The following is a 21,578-nucleotide window of genomic DNA, read 5'->3' on the forward strand; positions in this document are numbered from 1 at the left end:
TGGAAGTCTGCTTGTTCAACTCCCTCTGCCTTGCTCATGCTCTCTCTCTGTCTCTCTCTCTCTCTCTCAAATAAATAAAATCTTAAAAAAAAGAAATTTACAAAATATTTTAAATTGATTTACAAATAATCATAAAAACCCATTAGATGTCCACATAAAATATATTTTTATAGGAAATAGCCACATTTTCCCTCAAAAGTCAGAAAACCATTGTTTTACAATTTTGCAAATCTCATGTCTGATTTTACAGAATGATGTTAGTTTCTCATATCAGTTCTGCATTAAATCTGTTGCAGAACATTGTTTTGATTGAAGGTGTAGAGAAATTCCTGAATCACAAGTGTATTTATAAATCAAGGAAAGATAATTTCAATAGCCATATAAGATAATTGAGCTTACCCTTCTTTGATATTATACTAACACTCTGACAAGTGGTAAACTCTTACAGGCTAGTTGCGATGTGCAATCTGAAACTGTATTAGTGAATTATTCATACTGTTTCAAGGCACACTGGCCTGTTTTGATATTTTGATATTTTACATGAACCACTGTGCACACTGGTCATTTGAAAAATATTCATTCATAGACTTATGCAGAACTTTCGATTTTTAACACCATTCATTATACAGTGTAAAAATATCCCATGCATTATCAGAACTACCTTTTAAGCACTGAGAAATGGCCAAGCCTACAGTGGCAAATAAAAATTTTTCAGAATTTCAACAGTCATGCCAAATTTCAAATTTTATCTCTGGTAACATATACTATCCATTCTTTTACTTGAAATGATAAGCTCACTTTGCTAATTTTCCAGAGAAGTTCTGCCAAATACCCAATTCTGAATAATTTTAATTTTCAAGTATTCTTTCAAATGCATTTTCATTAAAAAATAAGGTGGTTCATCTCAAAACTCAAACAACTGCACAATGTTTTGGGGATATAACCATTGTATTTTAGTGTCCAGAATAAGTGGTTTATGTATACTTCCCTTTTTGCCACAGAGAATGTTCAAAAGTTGAGTAAGGAGGAACCATGATTTAATAAAAATAATAATTTACTGCCTTTTTAAAAAGATTTTATTTATTCATTTGAGAGTGTGAGAGAGAGAAGGAGCAGGGGGAAAGGCAGAGGGAGAAGCTTCTCCCTTGCTGAGCAGGGAGCCTAATGTGGGGCTTGATCCTGGGACCCTAAGATTGCAACTTGAGCCAAAGGCAGATGCCTAACTGACTGAGCCACACAGGTGCCCCTAATCTTACCTCTTTACTAAAGATATTCCTAAGTAAAATTCTTCCTGCCTCTTACTTGCTCTCTAACTTTAAGGGCTGGCAGTGAAAAATGTAGTAATCACTTGTATAGTTTGGTGCCAATGTTGTGATTGGTGCCAAGTGTATCTATCATTTTATAAAATCTTTAGTAATATCATTGTAAATGTTAGCACAGTTAAGAAAGGCAAGTCGTGTCACAGTATATTTTGGAAATGGTCTTGATCTCCTGGACCTCCTTAAAGTATCCTGGGACCTCCCCCGCCTCCCCACATTCATGAACCAAACTTTGGGAATCGCTGCTGTAGATACAGAAGCTTAAAAGACATCTGGCAGAAAATAATTACCATATACAAAGAGTATAACGAGGGGCGCCTGGGTGGTTTAGTGGGTTAAAGCCTCTGCCTTCGGCTCTGGTCATGATGCCAGGGTCCTGGGATCGAGCCCGGCATCGGGCTCTCTGCTCAGCAGGGAGCCTGCTTCCTCCTGTCTCTCTGCCTGCCTCTCTGCCTACTTGTGATCTCCATCTGTCAAACAAATAAATAAAATCTAAAAAACAAAAAAACCAAAGACTACAACGACACATATTTATCAGCAGTACCTGGTTAACAAGAGCTTATAATTATCCACAATATATTACTCTCTGCTCCCTAAACATGACTTACTCTTTTGGTCTCCATGCTATTGTACACATAAAGGAGTAGGGTAGATGGTAAGATGCCTGGAAAGACAAGTGGAGGACACTGTGTGTTCACTTGTGTTCTGTGCTCCAGTTTGGTGGTAATATCAGCATTATGCTACCTTGGCCTTATGGTTTTTGTCTATGGTTCTTCCAGATCTGTGGAGCTGCAGTGTCCAATGATAGCCATTAGCCTAATGTGGTTATGTAAATTAAAATTAATTAAAATTAAATAGCATTAAAAATTCAGTGCCTCAGTTAAACTAGTCCTGGTCCAGTGCTCAGTGTCACATGTGGCTGCTGGCTATTATTTGATTAATGCAGACATAGAGCATTTCCATCACTGCAGACAGTTCTATTAGCCTGGGCTGGAGTGGAATATCATATTATTTTATCTTCACCATAATTTACTGTGCTCGCCTTATCCTAGTTACCATCATAAGAGGGATTTTGAAACACCTGCTTTATTTGCAGTTCTTAGCTATTTCTTTTTGTTTACTACAAACCCCCATTAGAATACCCTGCCGAGTCAACACATTAAATGCACAATTCCTTGATGTCCTATATTTCCAATGTCCTTTACCTTCAGGCCAGTCTTTAAACAATCCAGAGCTGCTCTATCTCTGAAATGTTGAACTTCACTGTCTCATTCCCTAAATCACATATCCCTAAATTCCAGTTCCTACTTTTTCATTTCTATTTTTTATTCCAAATCTTCAAGAGCAGAGGCTGCCACGGGCCTACCATCAAGTAATTATATCAACATAGTCAAGTTCTACATCAATGTAAGAAGACTCTTCTGGCCTAGACTCTTGGCTAGTGAAAATTCACTCTAGTGAAAATTTCACTCTTGGTGAAAATTCTGGCATGGGTTGAGGGTGACAGCCATCAATAGGACTGATCCAAGCCTAGGTCATATTTCTTGAATGCCTATACTTTGTTCCTTTCTGCACATGTCCCATTTGAATTTCTCTCTACTTTCAACTTCCCCTTTTGAAGCTGGACAAACATCATAGATTTTAAAACATAATCTTGGAGTTTACCAAGGCCTGTTGATCCATTAGCTCCCCATCTTTTTGGATTTGACCATATGTCTTCTACCCCTGGTCTATACCAGAATCTGAGAGCCTGCCCTACCTCCTTCCAACTTGCCCTACCTCCTTCTAACCTATTATTGTACACTGTAATACAGTAATACTGTTGTTGGGTCTGTTATCAAAGGAATGAGATCGAGACAAAGTTATGCAAAGCCTTATTCTATGCCAAGCATTAGAAGTTAGACTGACCGGCCAGGGCCGCCTCCGAAGAGAGTGACGCCCCTTGGTCTTACAGGCTAGTTTTTATAGGGCACAATCGCAGACATCTGCATATGTGGCTTTGGCTGATTGGATGTCTCCTACCTGTGTGTTTTAGTAACGGTTACCTGGAACCGAAACTAGTAACTGTTGAGGCGTTTATTAAACAACAAAATGGCCTTGTTTTAGTAATAGTTACCTAGAACCGATATAAACAAAATGGCCTTGTTTTAGGTGTGTGTTTTAGTAACAGTTACCTTGTTTTAGGTGTTGTGTTTTAGTAACAGTTACCTGGAACCGACAGCAGTAACTGCTGAGGCTTTTATTAAACAACAAAATGTCTACCTAGGTAACATGGAGTCACTATGGCTAAGTAGGCCCAGGCAGGCCCAGGGGGTTAACATGTTTTAACATGGAATCGACCCCAACATCCCCCACTTTTCTTTCAAGATTAGTCAATTCTTTGACTTTTTCAAGAATCAGTTAGTGCTGAAATTAGGATGGGATCCACAGGTTTTGTCCGTTTTATTTCTGCAGCAAGATGTTGGAGTCCCTCGGGTCCTCTATAGGATGACAGTAAATGGTCCCCTTCAATGATACTACAAGTTTTTCACTCGGTGGCGGCGTATCCAAACCGTCTTTGGGTTGGTAAGGATGTGGTTCCACCTTTGTCTCCTTCTCAGTGTAGGCAGCTTGGATCCCTGCATGGGCTCTTTTTAAGACATACTGTAGTGCCTGTAGTGACTGGAATACAGACTGATCAGTCATTTTTGTTAGGGTAACTTTTTGTAGCCATGAGCAGAGTGGAGGGAGTCTCCCGAACATTATTTTAAATGGGGTAACCTTGTTTAAGTAGGGTGTTCATGGCACCTTAAGGAGGGCGAAGGGAAGGAGATCCATCCATCCACCGCCAGTTTTCAGAATTAACTCTGTCAAGGTTTCTTTAAGAGTCCGGCTCATTCCCTCTACCTGTCCAGAACTCTGGAGCCAGTAGGCACAGTGTAGTTTTTGATCAGTGCCCACGGCCTTGGCCAATGCCCGTGAGACTGAACTCACAAATGTTGGGCTGTTGTCTGACCCGATCGTAAGAGGCCGCTACCATTCCTGCCATTTCTTGTTTGGTGGAAAAAGCCTCTACCCAGCCTGAAAATGTATCTATAAAAACGAACATATACTTGTGTCCATATTTTTCCTGTTTCATCTCTGTAAAATCTACTTCCCAATAAATTCCTGGTTCCCTACCTCTTTCTCTTTTTCCCCTTCCTGTCCTAATTCTTTGCGCATTTACCGCCTGACACTGCGCACATCTATTAACTACATCCTTACTCACATCCAATCGGTCACAAAGTTCTGCCTGTTGTACCTTCCAAATGTATTTCAGATCAGTTCTGTCCTTTCCAAAATTCTCAAAATAGATCTCCTTGTAGCACTGGGGAAAGGGATTTGCTGATCACAACTGTTAAGTCTCCCCAGGAGAGGTGAGACCCCAAATGAATAATTTGGTGTTTAATGGATATATTTCTAAGAGACTTCTAGAAAAGGGAAAGAGGGAATTTTATGTCAGTCATGGTCAACAATTTAAGAAACAACGAGGCTGAAAATTTCTCAAGAATTAGAAGTAAGTTTGGAACCTACAGCCCAGAACTTCCTGAAGCTGTACAGAGAGAAGAAAAAAAGCTATTCCAAGCAGCGAGCAGAGCATTTGTCAGGGGGCTGTTGCAGAAGTTCAGTGCATGATGGTAGGCAGCTGGGAATGATGGTAATAGCTTTGCGGAGCACAGCAGCTGTCTCAGAGGGAACAACAGCCTTGCAATGAAACTCCCTAGTTTCTTCCAGTACACAAAAACCTGCTGACTCTCTGCACAAGTTCCCGGCATACAACTTCCTGACCAACGCAAGGGAAGACTGTGCCCAGAGTAACATCCTTTTCCCAGCACCCAATCCCACTTAGGCACAGAGGAATTCGTGGTTGGAACAGCAGGTCGTGGACTATTCCTGCAACACCTCATTCTCTGAGAGGTGTCGGGGCAATCAGGAGTAAGACAAGGCTGTAGGAAGACATCCAGGAAATTATTCTTGTCTCTTAAACTATTCACCTTCTTATGAGACCAAAGGGAGAAGTTCCAACAGTTCAGACATTAGAGCTGCTATAGTCCTGACTTCGTCTTAACACTGGTCCTGTGCTGGTGGTCTGGGGATATGAATTTTACATTGTTATTTCTGGATTTAAAAAAAAAAAAACTGTTCTGTTAAAAAGACTCCATGAGGACAGGCATATGTCTTAATAATAACTGCACACCTTCTGATAATGTTAGGTACTGACAGAATTTCTGGGTTTGTGATTTCTAAGTCTAAGAATATCGTTTCTTCTGAGAGTATACTAACACAGAGAAACCAAGTTAGTAATTAGTTCTTTTAGCATATATTTTATATTTCCCTCTCTCCCTATTTTTAATGCAGGACTCTGTTTTTTGGCCAGTCCCCCTGGTTTTAGCTCCACATAATTTCCGATAGAGTACTTGGAGATTTTGAGATTTTTTTTGTGGGTTCTTCAGGACAAACTGCCTTCCTTCTCTTTTGCATGTCTCTCCAAAGGTATACTCTGGTTTTAACTCTCTCAGCTGTGCTAAGTCACATAGCTCCCTTCTATGAGGCTGTCCCTGCTCCAGTTCTTTTTTCTTTTCATGTGATAAAGCCATTGAAAAAACTCACTCACTGTCATTTGGTTCAATATTTGAAGAGAGATCACATACACACCGTGGCCCATCAGGGAGCTAATTTCAAAGCAGAGGAGAAGTGGGCTGTTGCAGAGGAAGGATCTGAAAAAGAGGGAAAGCTGCCTGGGGCTCCCAGGGAGCATGCCGATGAGGAGTTAAGAGAAGAGAAAGGATACGGAAAGAGGCTGCTAAAAAAAAAATAAACCATCTGCTTTGCCATTTTGTCTTGGTTTGGTCCTAATGCCAGGTGTCCATTCTAGTGCCAGGCAGGATCCTGGTTGGCTCAGCGAGAGATCTGGGTTAATGGAGGGCACCCTCCTCGGCTGCCTCTAGTGCTCAAAGCAGAAGACCTCTTTGGCGTCACCGCATTCTCCTAATGTGATCTCAGGCCCTTGTATAATCTGGGGAGGTAGCTGGGTCCTTCTTTAACCACAGAACCCTTAGGCAACCACGTCAAACCGACAGTTATCCTAGATGAACTGGCAGGGCCAGAAGGCTCCAAGAAGGAAAAGTATGATGGTGTCCTTAGATGAGAAGAATGACAAATACGACAAATGGAATTTAGAGCAGCAATTCTCTAAGTGAGTTCCAAGCAACATTACCTCAGTAGATGCTCCTTAAAAGAAAAAAAAAAAAAAGAAAGAAAGAGAAAAGAGTTTTGGATCAGTTCCCGTAAAGGCCTTTCACACCGAAAGAAGTCAAGTTTATCCCCCGTGTGCATACCAAAATAAGCACATTAGACTGTGGGATAAATGCCAATAAGCCCAACAAAATTCTGATTTTCCCTGGTGTTTTTTTCTCTCCCAAACTGCTGGTGTCCCAAACATGTATTTTATCTGTCTCATGGTTAATGGTGACTCTGGCACAGGTTCTAGAGTTCAATAATTTGGGGGAAGTGATGCATTTCCTCTGGAAGGTCCATAATGTGTGTGAGTGCATTGAAGAGTCTGACAGCTCACTGGAGAGAAAAATGTGCAGGTTCAACACACTGTTTCCAGATCGTGTTTGACCACAGCACCCATTTTTGACAGGGTATCTTTTAGTATTCTCCTGAACTAATGGTCTGCAGAACGTATTAGGAGGCCATTGTTGAAGGATGAGAGGACTCAAAGTTGGACAAGGAAGGCATCTGGCCCACACAAGCCCCATCGTGTCCAACATTCTGCACAAAGAGACATGATGGCACCGAGGATTAATCTTTCAAGGCATCTGTTCTTTTAATGTGGAACATAAATCCCAGCCATCTAAATATACTTCTTGCTTTTTCCAGATAAAATATTTTCTGTACCTAACTGGAGTGTAACAGTATTGGTGCTATTTTAATTGCCACTTGATATCATCTCAGAAGCAGCTGGCTATGTTTTGACTGTGATAGAATTGACAGAAGTTGTGTATGGGTAATGCAATTTGTAATTCTCTAAAGTTTTGATTTGTGTGTGTGTGTGTGTGTTTCCTTAAAAGCACCATGTACCTCAACAAATGATAGATCACCCAAGAGATTTGAGAGTCTAACAATCTGGTGTGGACTGGATAAAGAGAAAGTAAAATTAAATTATTTCTAAACTGAAAGGTACCTCCCCCAAAACTAAAAGTAAAAATTTTCCTTTGCTTAATAATATGACAGACAGAACTACACGGCCTTTGAAAATCCTAATTGTCAAAATGTGCCCATCATAACCCAATGTACCTCAAATACAAAGAAATATGTACCTCTTATAGACACAATGAATATAACAGATGATCTAATAAAGCAATACCATTTTGGAGGATGAACTCAACTGCTTTATATAATAATCACTTACAGTAACAGGGAGGTCAGAAATGAGAGCACCAAACAATGCTAATGGAAATATATTTTGAGCTATTTTTTCTAGTTTAATTTGTGGATATGTTGACCTATCCCTCTTCTTCCATTCCTCCTTGTTACCAAAAGCATGCATTAAAAGAAGGCTGAGAGTCAGGATACAATCTATGACAGAGACAAAAACACAGCTGACTTGCCCAAATGAGAATTATAATATTAGCAAAATGCTTGTCCAAATAAGTTAATGAAACTACATACAATAGATCGTTTCACAGTGCATATGGTACAAAAAAGTTCTTCCTATTTCTCATCCTGTCTTTAACATCAGAGCTAGATGAACATTAGGAAATTTAAATCACTGTGTCTTATAGGCAACAGAAGACTTTGTCCGTGATTATAAAAACAGTGTTACTATGAATAAAAATTTTCTCTTAAGTGTTTACTCTGTATAATAACCTTAGTTAAACTCATTTGTTAAATTAGGCTTTATTTTTCATAGAAGGTTGTGGATCACAGCAAAACAGGGCAAAATGCACAGAAATTCCTGTATACTTCCTGCCCCCACACAGGCATAGCCTCCACGCTATCAATACGCTCAACGAGAGTGGCACATTCGGTAAAATGGGTAAACCCACAATGATACACCATAATCACCAGAGTCCCTGTTTCACACTGTGGTTTACTCATGATGTTGTACATTCTGTGTTATTGAAAATTGCATAATGGCATGTGTCCACTCTTCTAATATCACAGAAAGTAGTTCCACTGCCTTTCCCACAACCCCTAGGAAACACTGATCTTTTTACTCTCACCATAGTTTTTTACATTCTCCAGGATATCATACAGTTGGGATACTATTGTATGTAGCCTTTTCAGATTGGCTTCTTTCACTTAACAATAGACATTTAAGTTCTTCCATGTTTTTTCATAACTTGGTAGCTTGTTTCTTTTTAGGGATGAATAATATTCCACTGTCTGAAAGTACCATGGTTAATGTATCCATTCACCAACTGAAGGACATCTTGGTTGTTTCCAAGTTTTGGCAATTATAAGTAAGGCATCTATAAGTATTCATGAGTAGGTACTGGTATGGGCATAAGTTTTCAGCTCCTTTGGGTGAATACTAAGGAGCCCAATTGCTGGATTATATCATAAGTGTATATTTATTTAAACAACAATAACAACAAAATGGCTGTCCCGTTTGGCATTCCCACCAGCTGGGAATGCGAGCTCTGTAATTTGACATTCTTGTTTACACTTGGCATTGTCAGTGCTTGGAATTTTGGCCATTCTGATAGGTGTGTGGTGGTATCTCGTTTTAATTTCCATTTCCCTGGTGACATATAATGTGGAGATTCTTTATGTGCTTATATGTCATCTGTGTATCTTCTTGGGTAAGGTGCCTTTTAAAATAATTGGCCCATTTATTAATCAGGTTGTAGGTAAACTTTATATGCCTAGAGTTTTAAGTATGAAGACTACCCAAACAATGTCACTGCTGCACGATTCAGTCTCTGGGATTTGTGAAATAGGAGAGGTCATCTATTATTTTTTTCTTAGTTTTGAAAAAAAAAAAAACCAACCCAACTATCTTAAAATATTGCCTAGAAAATCTCTTCCTTTTAAGCACACACCACTCAACCCTCAGTCCTCAGAGGCTGCTGGGGACTAAGATAGTTTGTTGAAACAGTCTAAAAATGGGAAACTATGTTTCACTTAAACCTTTCTTTCATTCAGTTTTATCATGATTTGGAAAAAATCCCCATACAGGGATAGGTGGAAGGTAAATCTGAATTTTTCTATAAAGATATTTAAAATTATGAAACATATTTCATCAAACCCATTCAATGAATTAGCAACAAACGTTTTAGGGGAGGGGCCCCTGGGTGGATCAATCTGTTGGCTTTTGCCTTCGGCTCAGGTCATGATCTCGGGGTCCTGGGATCCAGTCCTGCATGGTGCTCCCTGCTCAGTAGGGGGTCTTCTTCCCCCTCTACCCCTCTTCATTGCTCTTGTGCTTGCTCTCTCTCTCATGTGCACATGTGCAAAAATAAGTAAGTAAGTAAATAAATAAATAAAAATAATCTTTAAAAAATTGTTTTGGGGGATAAAAAGTATAAGTTTTGTACTTATCCTAGAGAAAAACATTTACTGGCTAGAACATATAAGAGTCGGGTTTTATATTATGTAATCTAACCCACTGAAAGCCTCTTTTTCTAGAAAAAAATGTTTTACATGTTAAATAATCATACTTTTGAAAATATCAATCCTTATACACACTAAAGTATCTAACATAATATATACAGGGTCTACACTATAAATATTTGTAGATAACGTTATTTTTCAGGATAGCATAATCTTCCTCAAGCAATTTTAAATATACTCTTCTATTAAAGGTGATTGTTATTACATTATCTACCCAAACATTCAATGGAATGCTAGACCTAATAAGCCAAGTAGAGAAAATGTGTATCATAATTCTACCTTTTTCAGATGTTTCCCCAAGAAACCCTCACTTATGATCTTTCTTTGCCTGTTCTTATCATTCTAAATTATTATCAGTTAAGTGGACCTTTTCTAAGGATTCTTAAATTCTTCACAAATACTTCCTAATTTAGCACAGCCCATCTCCTTGCCTCATCATCCCCAGAGACACCACAAAAGTCTCTCCCTAAGAACACTTAGACCTTGCCAAAGTTCTTCTTAGCCTTACAGAGAATTTTCTCACCTGACAGATTTGTACATTTACCTCACTTTCTAATTCACTATCCTGTTTTGCTTACTCCATCTCTTCCTCTCTTGACTACAATTTATAGACTATTGCATTATATCTTCTACATTTATTCTTGTAATAAAGAACTGAATTCCAGGGAGCCTTCGTGACTCAGTTTGTTAAGCAGAAGACTCTTGATAGCAGCTCAGGTTGTCTTCTCAGGGTCTTAGGATTGAGCCCCATATTGGATCCTGTGCTCAGTGGGGATTCTTCTTGAGATTCTCTCCTTGAGATTGCTTCCTTTCCCTCTGCTCCTCCCTCCACATGCTCTCTCTCTCTCTCAAAAATTTTTAAAAATCTTACTAAAAAAAAAAAAAAAGAACTGGACTTCATTTAAAAAACAAAACTAAGCACACCTGACATATAATGTTACATTTGTTTCTGTTGTATAGTGTAACAATTGGATATAGCATAATGATTTGTAGGCTGCTCACCGCAGAGCAACCTACAAATTCAGTGCAATCCCTACCAACAACCAGTAGCATATTCCACAGAACTAGAACAAATGATACAAAATTTGTATTATTGATGACCCCAGATAGCTAAAGCCGTCTTGAGAAAGAACAAAACTGGAGGTATCACAATTTCAGATTTTTTTTTTTCTAATTTTATTTTTTATTTTTTTATAAACATATATTTTTATCCCCAGGGGTACAGGTCTGTGAATCACCAGGTTTACACACTTCACAGCACTCACCAAATCACATACCCTCCCCAATGTCCATAATCCCACCCCCTTCTCCCAAACCCCCTCCCCCCGGCAACCCTCAATAAAACAAGATGGGATTGGGAGGGAGACAAACCATAAATTTCAGATTTTAAGATACACTACAATGCTGCAGGGATCAAAACGGGACAGTACTGGCACCAAAACAGACACACAGATCAATAGAACAGAATAGGAAGCCCAGTCATAAAACTGTGCTTACAGGGTTGATTACTCTGTACACCATTTTTATGTTTGATCTCACAGCTTTTAATATCTCACCTATCTTCCTGTGGCCCCACAGAGGGCAAGCTTGATGAGTCCCCGTGTGCCACTCATCTTGTGAGGTCAGGGGCCAACCCATTTGCAGACTCCCCACCCAAGCATGTGGACTTTTGCCTGGACCCACCTCCAAGCCACCACAAGGACCCTCTCTTTGCTTTGTTCTTGGGTTACTCCCTGCAGAGTTTCAACACTTCACCATAGGAAGTCCTTTAGAGGTTTATTGCATGAGTAATCAATTTGATTTTATATTTGTGGGTCTGTGTAAGTTGTTTGTCCTGATAACTATTATAAATTCTGGCGGTGGGGGGGCAGGTGGAATTTATAGGAGGAGACACTAGTTACCCACATAAAACAATTCCTATGCATTTTTTATAGCAATAAATCTCATCCTTGTCACTAATACTTTTCATTCAGAATGTTAAAAGTGCCTTACTTTCATTGTGCCCAAGGTGGATATTTATGTAGTGTGTGTGTGTGTGTGTGTATAGGCATATATATATAATTATATGTGTAAATATATAAGTAATGTCTCTATCTACACAAATGTTCTCTGTCTTGATGTGAAAACCACTAGCAGCAAAAAGCGCCGTCTTTGTTTCTGTGATTCATTTTAGTTTCGAGGTAAATGAATTTAATTAAAATAGAAATAGGGGTGCCTGTGTGGCTCAGCCGATTAAGTGTCTGACTCTTGATTTTGACACAGGTCATGATCTCAGAGTCATGAGATGGAGCCCCACATTGGGCTCATGCTTAGCGCAGAGTCTGCTTGATGTTCTCTCTCTTCCTCTCCCTCCACCCCTCAACAGCTTTTTCTCTGTCTTAAATAAATAGATAAATCTTTTAAAAAATAAAATAGAAGTAAGAACTGGAGGGACAATTTCTCTACAGTCTAAAGACTCATATTGTGTTTTATATTTTACTGCCCAATAGTGTAGCTTGGTAATATAAAACTTATTTATGTTCAGTTTGTTTTAAATCCTGTCTTAGTACATACACAGGCTTCAAGTTCTAATCCTTCATTCAGGTTATTCTTTTCAAGCTTCCTTTCCTAACTTGGGTTTCCAGATGTGCTAATACCTGATGGGCATAGCTCTGTGTGGATTAGCAGCCAATTCTTTAACCTTACCACAAAGTTTTTTAACCTCACGTCTTTGTACTGAGTTACTGTGACTTACAAACTACGTCCTGTGAAAAAATATCCTTTTACTGTTAGACTTCATGTCAGTCACACATTATTGCAAACATCTGGAATAGAGGAGAAAAGACTTGGATTCTTTCCCCAAAATGCCTTAAAGACCAAGCAAAAGGATTCCATAGTCAAACTAACAACATGAAAGTACAATGGAGAAAGGAATAAAAACACTGAGGTTATTTTGGGAGATGGGAGTAAAACCAAGTATGTGACGAACCTGTCAGTTTTTCCATCTATCTTCCTTTAGGGATGACACAGTCATTTTTCTTTTGGCAATAGTTTCTCTGGTATTTTTCACATTTACGCAATTCTAGCAAGCGTTTTACACAGAGGCAACATCCAACTCAGATGGTGATCAAATGGCCAAGGGATGAATATAAACGCTCCAGAGCCAAATACAAAAGTTAAAAATGATGTTGGTACCATAGTCATGCCACTAGTGTCTTTCTTGAATTTGTTTTTTTTGTTTTGTTTTGTTTTGTTTTTTTTACTTCATAGATACAACTTTTATTTTTAATTCGTTCCCACTACTCTAAGCATGATACGCTCTAGTTCCATCCATGTTGTCGCAAATGGCAAATAGAACTGCCCTATGACCCAGCAATTGCACTATTGGGTATTTACCCTAAAGATACAAACGTAGTGATCCAAAGGGGCACGTGCACCCGAATGTTTATAGCAGCAATGTCCACAATAGCCAAACTATGGAAAGAACCTAGATGTCCATCAACAGATGAATGGATCAAGAGGATGTGGTATATATACACAATGGAATACTATGCAGCCATCAAAAGAAATGAAATCTTGCCATTTGAATTTGTTTAACACCATTTGCACTTCCTGTCTAGTCACTTCCTTTTTATTTACTTTCCTAGAACTTTCTCCAAAATACATCCGATAATCCTGTGACTTACCTAGTTATCTCAGAACCCTGAGTGCTCTCAGCACACTTTGATAAATCTTCAAAATGCAAATGAAAGCTGCAGACAAGTGAAAAAGAATTCTAATCTATAAAAATATATACTTCATTGATTTTACATGTGTTGAAATATTTTACAGCTTCTAAATTAGCTGAAATAGGTGATCTAAACTTTCAAGGGAATAAGTTTTGATTATGACTTATAGAACAAACATGCTCATAAAGAATACAATAGGTAACCTCTTTAGGAGAGACTAGTGTGTCAATGAATTTACTAGCCAAAAATGACAATTTTACATAACCATTAACTTCACAAAAAAAGTAGAGAGGAAATGCATTCTGCTTATACAAGAACAGTCTTAGAAAGGTTGAAGGTTACTTTTGCCCATTAGCACCTTTCTATCCTATCCTTAAGGGCCTGATGGAAAGACTGTGACACTCTGATGGCATCCTTATGTCAACGATTCCCTTTTCTCTGTAAAGGGAAAGACCCATACCCAAGAGACCCATTGACTCTTAACTGGCACGAGACTTCTTTTCCATCCTCTGAAGCTTACTCTCTTAAAAACTGCCAAAATGAGCCAGTTAGAGATATTATCCAAGGAATTTGAAAATTGGGCAATGTAACATCAAGACATTCATTGGAACAGAATTACATTGACGGCCACTCCCTAAAGAGAAGATACATGCATCCTGTTGACATGAACACAAAAGTCCTCATTTAATCTTTCTGTTGGCTTCACTTACCCAGTTATTCCCATGATTCCTATTCTCTACCCCAGCTCTTTTTCCAAATAAACTGTCTTGTTATTGTTGGTAATTTGCCCAGAGGTGGTTTCTGTCACCTGTCGATAAAAAGAAAACTTAAATTATACAGATATTGATAACGGGCAGTGAATTGTACACAACAGATATTCAGGGACATGTGGAATATATATATGTGTGTGTGTGTGTGTATTTTTGTTTAAAATCCATTAATTAACATATAGTGTATTATTAGATTCAGAGGCAGAGTTCAGTAATTCATTAGTTGTAGATAACCCAGTGCTCATCACATCATGCACCCCGCTGAAATTCATCACCCTGTTACCCCATACTCCCAACCGGGACACACAGACTATTTAGAACAGAATGCCATGTCAAGAAAGACTGGAATGTATTTAGTCCTTCTCTTATTTTAGGATGGCAATCAGCTCATGGAACATGGGGCCAGAACAACTGAATTGGATTATTTCCTGTGATCCTGGGGCCATAACCTCAGTGAGGTAAAAACTCTGAAGAACTGGACAAAAGTTACTGCAGAAAATTTAAAGCAACTATCATGAGTCCAGAGAAACATGATTTTTTATAGCAGTAGATAACATAAAACAAAAGATTCAGAATCAGATGTAAAATTCTGGACTAAGTCATGGAATAAAATCCAAAATCCTGCGGGGTGCTAAAAATAAATGTACTCTTTCCAGAAACAGAACTTTATGGCATTACAGCTTCTGTCGTGTTCTGGAAGTGCAATGGTAGAACTTTAAGTAGTGCGCCTTTATTATCTACGTCATCTAGAAGAAGAGATGGACCAGCCAGTAGCTAATGGTGTGGCCTAATGATCAGGGTTTCACGTGACAGATGGAGGGTTAATGGCAACGTGACTAGAGAAAGAGTATGTGGATCAACTTTTCAGGATAGTTTCTGAACTTGAATATTCTCTAGATGTTCTCCAAAAGAGCCCCTCAAGGAAAGAGTTCAACAAATTAAAGAAGATGACCCATTTGTGAATATCAGTTAATCTTCTTTGCCAATGTTCAGTGATCCTGAAAAAGCTGCCATGGGCTAGGGAAGTAGACTGTGCATGGGCACAATGACACAGAATGCCTTGAACAAGGTCAACTCTACCGTAACTAATGATCCTGTCATTACTGCTGGGACCCCACTTGGCTGTTGAATGCACATTTTTAGAAAATCAACTAGCCCTGATATTCCTTTATAGTAACATGCATCAAGGTAAGAGGCAAGTGTTGGTGGCCAATAGATTCTATTAGATCCCTTCCATCATGAAATGAACAGTAATTTTCTTCTTATTCTGAATAACACTATGACACTTATTCTGAATTTACTTCTGACAGAATCACCTTTTGTGGACTTACCAAATTCCCTATGTATGATGATGATATTCCACACAATTATGCATGGGCATAGTAAACACACTTAATGAGGAAATAAATAAGTTAAGAGGCACATGTGTTTGAGATTAACTGGTATTTTCGTGCCTTCAATATTGGGAAGTACTGGAAGAGAATGCTTTATTGAAGTCTCACCAGTGGCTTCACATAAAGATGAAAATTTATGAATTTGGGAGCTATCTTGCAAGATGTTGTATATGTGTTTTACTCTGGGCTGTGGTAGACTCAAGGTTTATTTATTCAGAGAAGGTGTTGCTTTCACCAATTCTCTTGTATATTATGAATGACTCACTCACTCCCTATTCCAAACCACTTCTCATGTGCAGGGGACAGAATAATAAAGCCTTTTTTTTCCCCCAGACTCCCTTGCAGCTAAGGCTCAGGATGTTATCACTGCTTTGTCCATCAGATGTACACACACAGGACTTTAATTCAGAATCGGTTTTGTGAGAATGGGATGTAGATTATGCTGGTTGTATTGTGGCAGAATGAGAACACGCTTGGAAGCAGCAGCTCGTGTGATGGCTCATTGAAACGAGAGCAGTCTGAGTATAGCAGAATTGGAAGCATCTTTGGAGAGGCTCATTCCTCAAGTCTCAAGTAAGAGTTGTTACTTCAGCTCTGCCAGTATTTTAAAAGCTGTCTAAACTCCTTAATGTTTACCTTCCCACTGAAACTAACCAAACTGGATTCCTTTGTTTTCAACTAAAAACCAGGACTGATAATAACTGGAAACTAAAGCTATCATCTGACCATGTTGGACCACTAATGTCATGGGAGCAGGTAGAAAATAAGGTCACAGTGTCTGGACTAAGAGCTCTGGAATCTCAAAGGAAATACATTTGGTTGTAAATATTTTAGGATGCTAGAACAAATGGAACCAGGCAGAACTCTAAGTTGATAAGATACCTGAAGAATAAAAATGTACACCACTCTATTTGGCAAAGTGTCCAGAAACACTGGCTAAAGAGCTGAGAAGTGAAAGACATGGATATTAGTATGAGAACAGAACAAAGACCAGCTACTGCACAGGCAATATCCCTGCGATGAGTCTTGAGGGCTCTATTTTTTCCTCAATTTCCCTCTTTGTATTGTACACTATTACTACATTTGGTGTTTTTCAAACACGTGTCTGTGTTTTAAGTGTGTATGTGCTTCACAGGATAATTTAAAAAATAAAATAAAAATTTTAAAACATTCTAATTAGGCTGCTCTTGGTTCAATTAAACTTCTACAGTATTAAACTAGCTCAACAGAAAAGTAGAAAAAGACGAATGACAAAAAATACTTGTTACTGATTATAAACCAGTCTATACTTTTCTAATGATGAGAAAACTGGGCTCAAAATAGGTAAAGAGGGTACAAAAGATAGAGGTATTTGATTTTCTACCTATATCCCTTTTTAAAGGTTAGCATTAGCTAGGAGAAAGTTCTCATTGCAGGGAAGACTATAGTGACATCTACATCATCCTTAATAGGCAAATAAACGCTCCTTTCATTTAAATGGATTATACCATCCCATTCCTTCTAACCACTAAACTCTCTCAAACCCTGACATGTTGTCCTTGATAGGAAACAGTTGCAATAAATGACTTCCTATATTAATATTACACCTGAGTGATCTCCTTTGTAGATACTGTTTTTTCTATTTTGTCCTGCCAGGTACACTTATGAGAGACAATAAAATACTCTGATGGTAATTTTGTAGAATGTTATTTTTATTCTCTGAGTTTTTTTCTTAACTCCTACTACTACACACTAACAAGAAAACAAGAGGAAAAAATTAAAAACTAGGAAAATAGTTCTTTATAAAAATTCCCTTATTATCCTTTATACTTTAAAATAAACTATTTATTTTCCATGACGAGCTTATTTCACTGATGAATTACATGAACTTTTAAGGAAAAGTAATATCAATAATAATATCAGTATTATGCAAACTTTTATGCAAAGATATTTTAAGAAAGAAAATCACAGACTAAAAACCATCATAGAGAATGAGGCAAAAAATCCTTAACAAAATGTTAGTGAATTGCAAGCAGGGAAGGGGCAAAGGGAGAGGAAAGAGGGAGAATCCCCAAGAAGGCTCCCTGCTGGGTGAGGAGCCCGAGGTGGGGCTCAATCCCAGGACCCTGAGATCATGACCTGTGCTGAAATCAAGAGACAGATACTCAACCGAATGAGCCACCCAGGGGCCCTGGTAGTATAATCTTATGAATATATTAAAAACCAAAGAACTGTTTAAAAAATTAGTGAATTAAACACAGCAATATATAAAATGTATAACATATCACAACCAAATGGGGTTTGCTCAAGGAAAGAAAGATTAGTGTAATACTTAAAAATTAATTATTTGCCACATTTACAGAACAATGTAGAAAAATATCAAGCCTTTAAGATCAACTCCCATTTATAATACATAAAAGAAACTCTCAGTGTATTGGCATAAGAAGAACTTCCTCAGTCCAATAACATGTATCTATGAAAATTTATAGTCATCAACATAGTTACTAGCCAGTACAATGAGATAAGAAAAAGAAATAAAAGAAGGTTGAAAGGAAGAAATTGCCTTTATTCATAACCAATAATTATATGCATTGAAAACTCTAAGAAATCACCCAAATCTACTAGAACTAAGCGAATTTAACACATTACTGTATAGAAGGTCAAGAGTCCAAAATAAATTGTTGTTCCATATATAAGCAAGAAGCAATTCAAAGTAAAATATAGAACACATTTACAATAGCATAAAAAACTAACATATTTAACTTAATTTAACATGAAGTAATTTAACATGAGATATGCAAGATCCCCATACTGAAATCTACAGAACATTATTTAGTGAATTAAATAATACCTTATACATAGAGTGATATAATATTTTCATGGATTGGAAGACAATAATATGCTAAGATATAAAATTAATGCATAGATTTAATATAATCACAATAAAAATTCCAACAGTGGTTTTTTTTCTTAGAAATTTACAAATTTTAAATTTCTAAAATTTGTATGAAAAATACAAAAGATTTTGAAATAAAAAAACACTCTTGGAATAAAGAATGAGTTTACCAGAGCTATATAATGGTATCTAAAAAATTATGCAAAGGCCAAAGTAATCAAGATCCTGGGGTAATAATATAAAGCTGGATCAATGAAATGGGAGAGGAAGTGCACAAAGGGCCCACACATATACAAAGTCAGTTAAATAGGAAAAGCAAAGCCTCTTCAAACAGTGGTGCTGGAATTACAGATAAAAATAAGTCACTTATTTATGAGAACTGCTGTTTAATAATGTATCTTAATTCACTATTGCTGAACTTTAAAGCAAGACAAGAATTAGCAAAATCTCAGAAAACATCTACTGGTCTACTTCTATTTGAAATATAAAGGCCAAAATATGAATCCAATCTTAGCCATGTGCTGGGTTGCTGTCAATGAAGGAATTACATGACATCTGTCTCCAATTTTTTTATTTACTATAATTATTTGTTATTTATCATAAGTAAGTATACATTATAAAACTATCAGGCCTTAAGTAAGTGCTCAGTATACAATGATGGTCATAATAAAACAGTCTTGATTCTCAAGGATTTTCAATATATAGTGTTTAAAAGGTGAAATACATAGTCATTAAATAAAAACACAAACATATGATGACCTATTTTTGTAACATAATACGAGTTGCATGATTTTTAATATATTCATGTTGGAATGGATCTCCTCTCAATATGTCAGTATAACTCCTTCCCATCAACTATGAAAGAAGCTATAATTGTACTTGGAAAATATAATGGTTCCTCATTAGATTGCGGATGACGATCAGCTTTTTCAATGAAGTCAGGAAATCACAGTTGGGCTGAGATTGGAAGGTTGGAAGGAATTACTTCTTTACCATGAGTAAAGACAGAGATTCTAGTTTCAGGAACAAGTGGAAACATGCTGAAGTGGATGAGAATTTTGTGTGTTTGAGGAGCTATCTATGGCTTTATATCTGTGTGTATCTGAAGAACCAGCCAGTCAGTCTAAGAGCGTGAAGGTAGAGACATCATTACCCAGTTCCCACAGAGCTCTGAGGCTGGAGTTTATCCCCAGTGCACCACAGTAGGTTTCTGAAAGGTTCTGAACAACACTGGTGCTACTTGATATACTCTAGATTTGTAAAAAGCCAATGTCTCCTCTCAGTGGGAGAATGAACAAAGAATAATCCGTAGATTTTTAGGTATGGAAGGAAGTGACAGTTGTCCCATTCAGTTCAGTACTGGGGGCAAATGGGCGTTCTGGCCCTTGGGAAGACCATCTCGCTTCTCAGAGAGAACACAGGGCACAGAATACTTCCGTGCACAGAGTTTCTTTGAAGCACTCTTAAACGTGCAGATAATTGATTCATCGTGGCTCTTGGCTCTACAGCTTACCATAGGGAAAAACATATTCTGACTTGAACCATTTGAACGAGAGGCAAACCACCTCTACCACAAGATGACTTCAGCATAACTCCTGTTGAGCACAGGACTCAGAGCAGTGTAGCCCCCTCTGGGGTCTGTAAAGGATGGGCTTGGTGCAAATATACATTTTAAACTGGCCAAAATGAAGTGGTGGAGGGGGTTATCCTAACACTAGTTCTCCCTTGAAGGTTATCTTCCAAGACAAGCTAGTATTTAAAGTTAATGCCTACTTACTATTTCCGATAGTAATTAGAAGGTGGGCTGGATGAGAAGCCTACTCAACACCTTGAAAGGCTGGAAACTGTCCTATACTATTAGCATTCTTAATCATTTACAAGTATTTCATGATACAGACTCTGAAGAAGCAACGAGAGCCTACGATTTTAAGTTAAGGCAGTCTAGTTGTTGAAATAAACTTTCCATGGGTGAAAAGCTCATGTAAACACTGAAAACAAAGCCTGTGCTATTTGCTGATTTCATTCCTTACTAACACAACAGTGCATGACAAGAACGCTTCACTTGTAACTTTGCTAGAAACTTCCTTCCCATTCATCCACACCCTAACATGCAATTTGAGAAGACATTACAGCACTTTACAAGGCTAATAGACTAGCTTTACCTTGGGGACTGTAATTCAAATCCCTGTTGAAAAATCCCACCTCTGATTTCATCTACGGCTTCTCAGTGTACAATTTAACTTCTTCAGGCTTCCATTCTGCTTTGGTGATCAAAGTAGTATTTTAGAGGTGTAAAACTTATGTTCCCACTTCCTCGCTTAAGTTGCAAGGAAGCTGGTATCCAACACCTTCAGGATAGGATATAACTTCTTTAATGTGGTAACAACAACACAAGCAAACCTTCTGGTTCCTCACATTTCAGTTTTTTTTTTTTTTTTCTTGCCATGTAGACTGAGCTCCGGATTTTAAACAGTTCGACTGAATATGCTGTGATGTAACATCGCTGTGACAAATGTCAACGTTGGGACCTGTCTGAGAAGGATTTTGTTTTGTCCTCCTGACTTCCTTCCAACCCAACTTGACTTAGAGTAGATGACTGTGTTTTAACTAACTCCATGTCATTCCTTCCTGTGAGATTCTGAGTGACATAAACAGATTTCTTAAGAGATACCACTCGATTCTTATTTGTTGAATGGCTACGTTAAAGGATGAATGAAATACACGTTCATCCAGTTATATAGTTTAGGATTAGGTACTTTGGTTAAATGAAAATGGAATATGAATTAGTAGTGATGTAGCTCTCTAAACAACCTATAATATTCAAGATTAACATCGTATCAGAAGAACCTACAGCATCTACATTTCAGGAA

This window comes from Mustela nigripes, chromosome 12 (genome assembly GCF_022355385.1).
Source record: "Mustela nigripes isolate SB6536 chromosome 12, MUSNIG.SB6536, whole genome shotgun sequence".
Lineage (NCBI taxonomy): Eukaryota > Metazoa > Chordata > Mammalia > Carnivora > Mustelidae > Mustela > Mustela nigripes.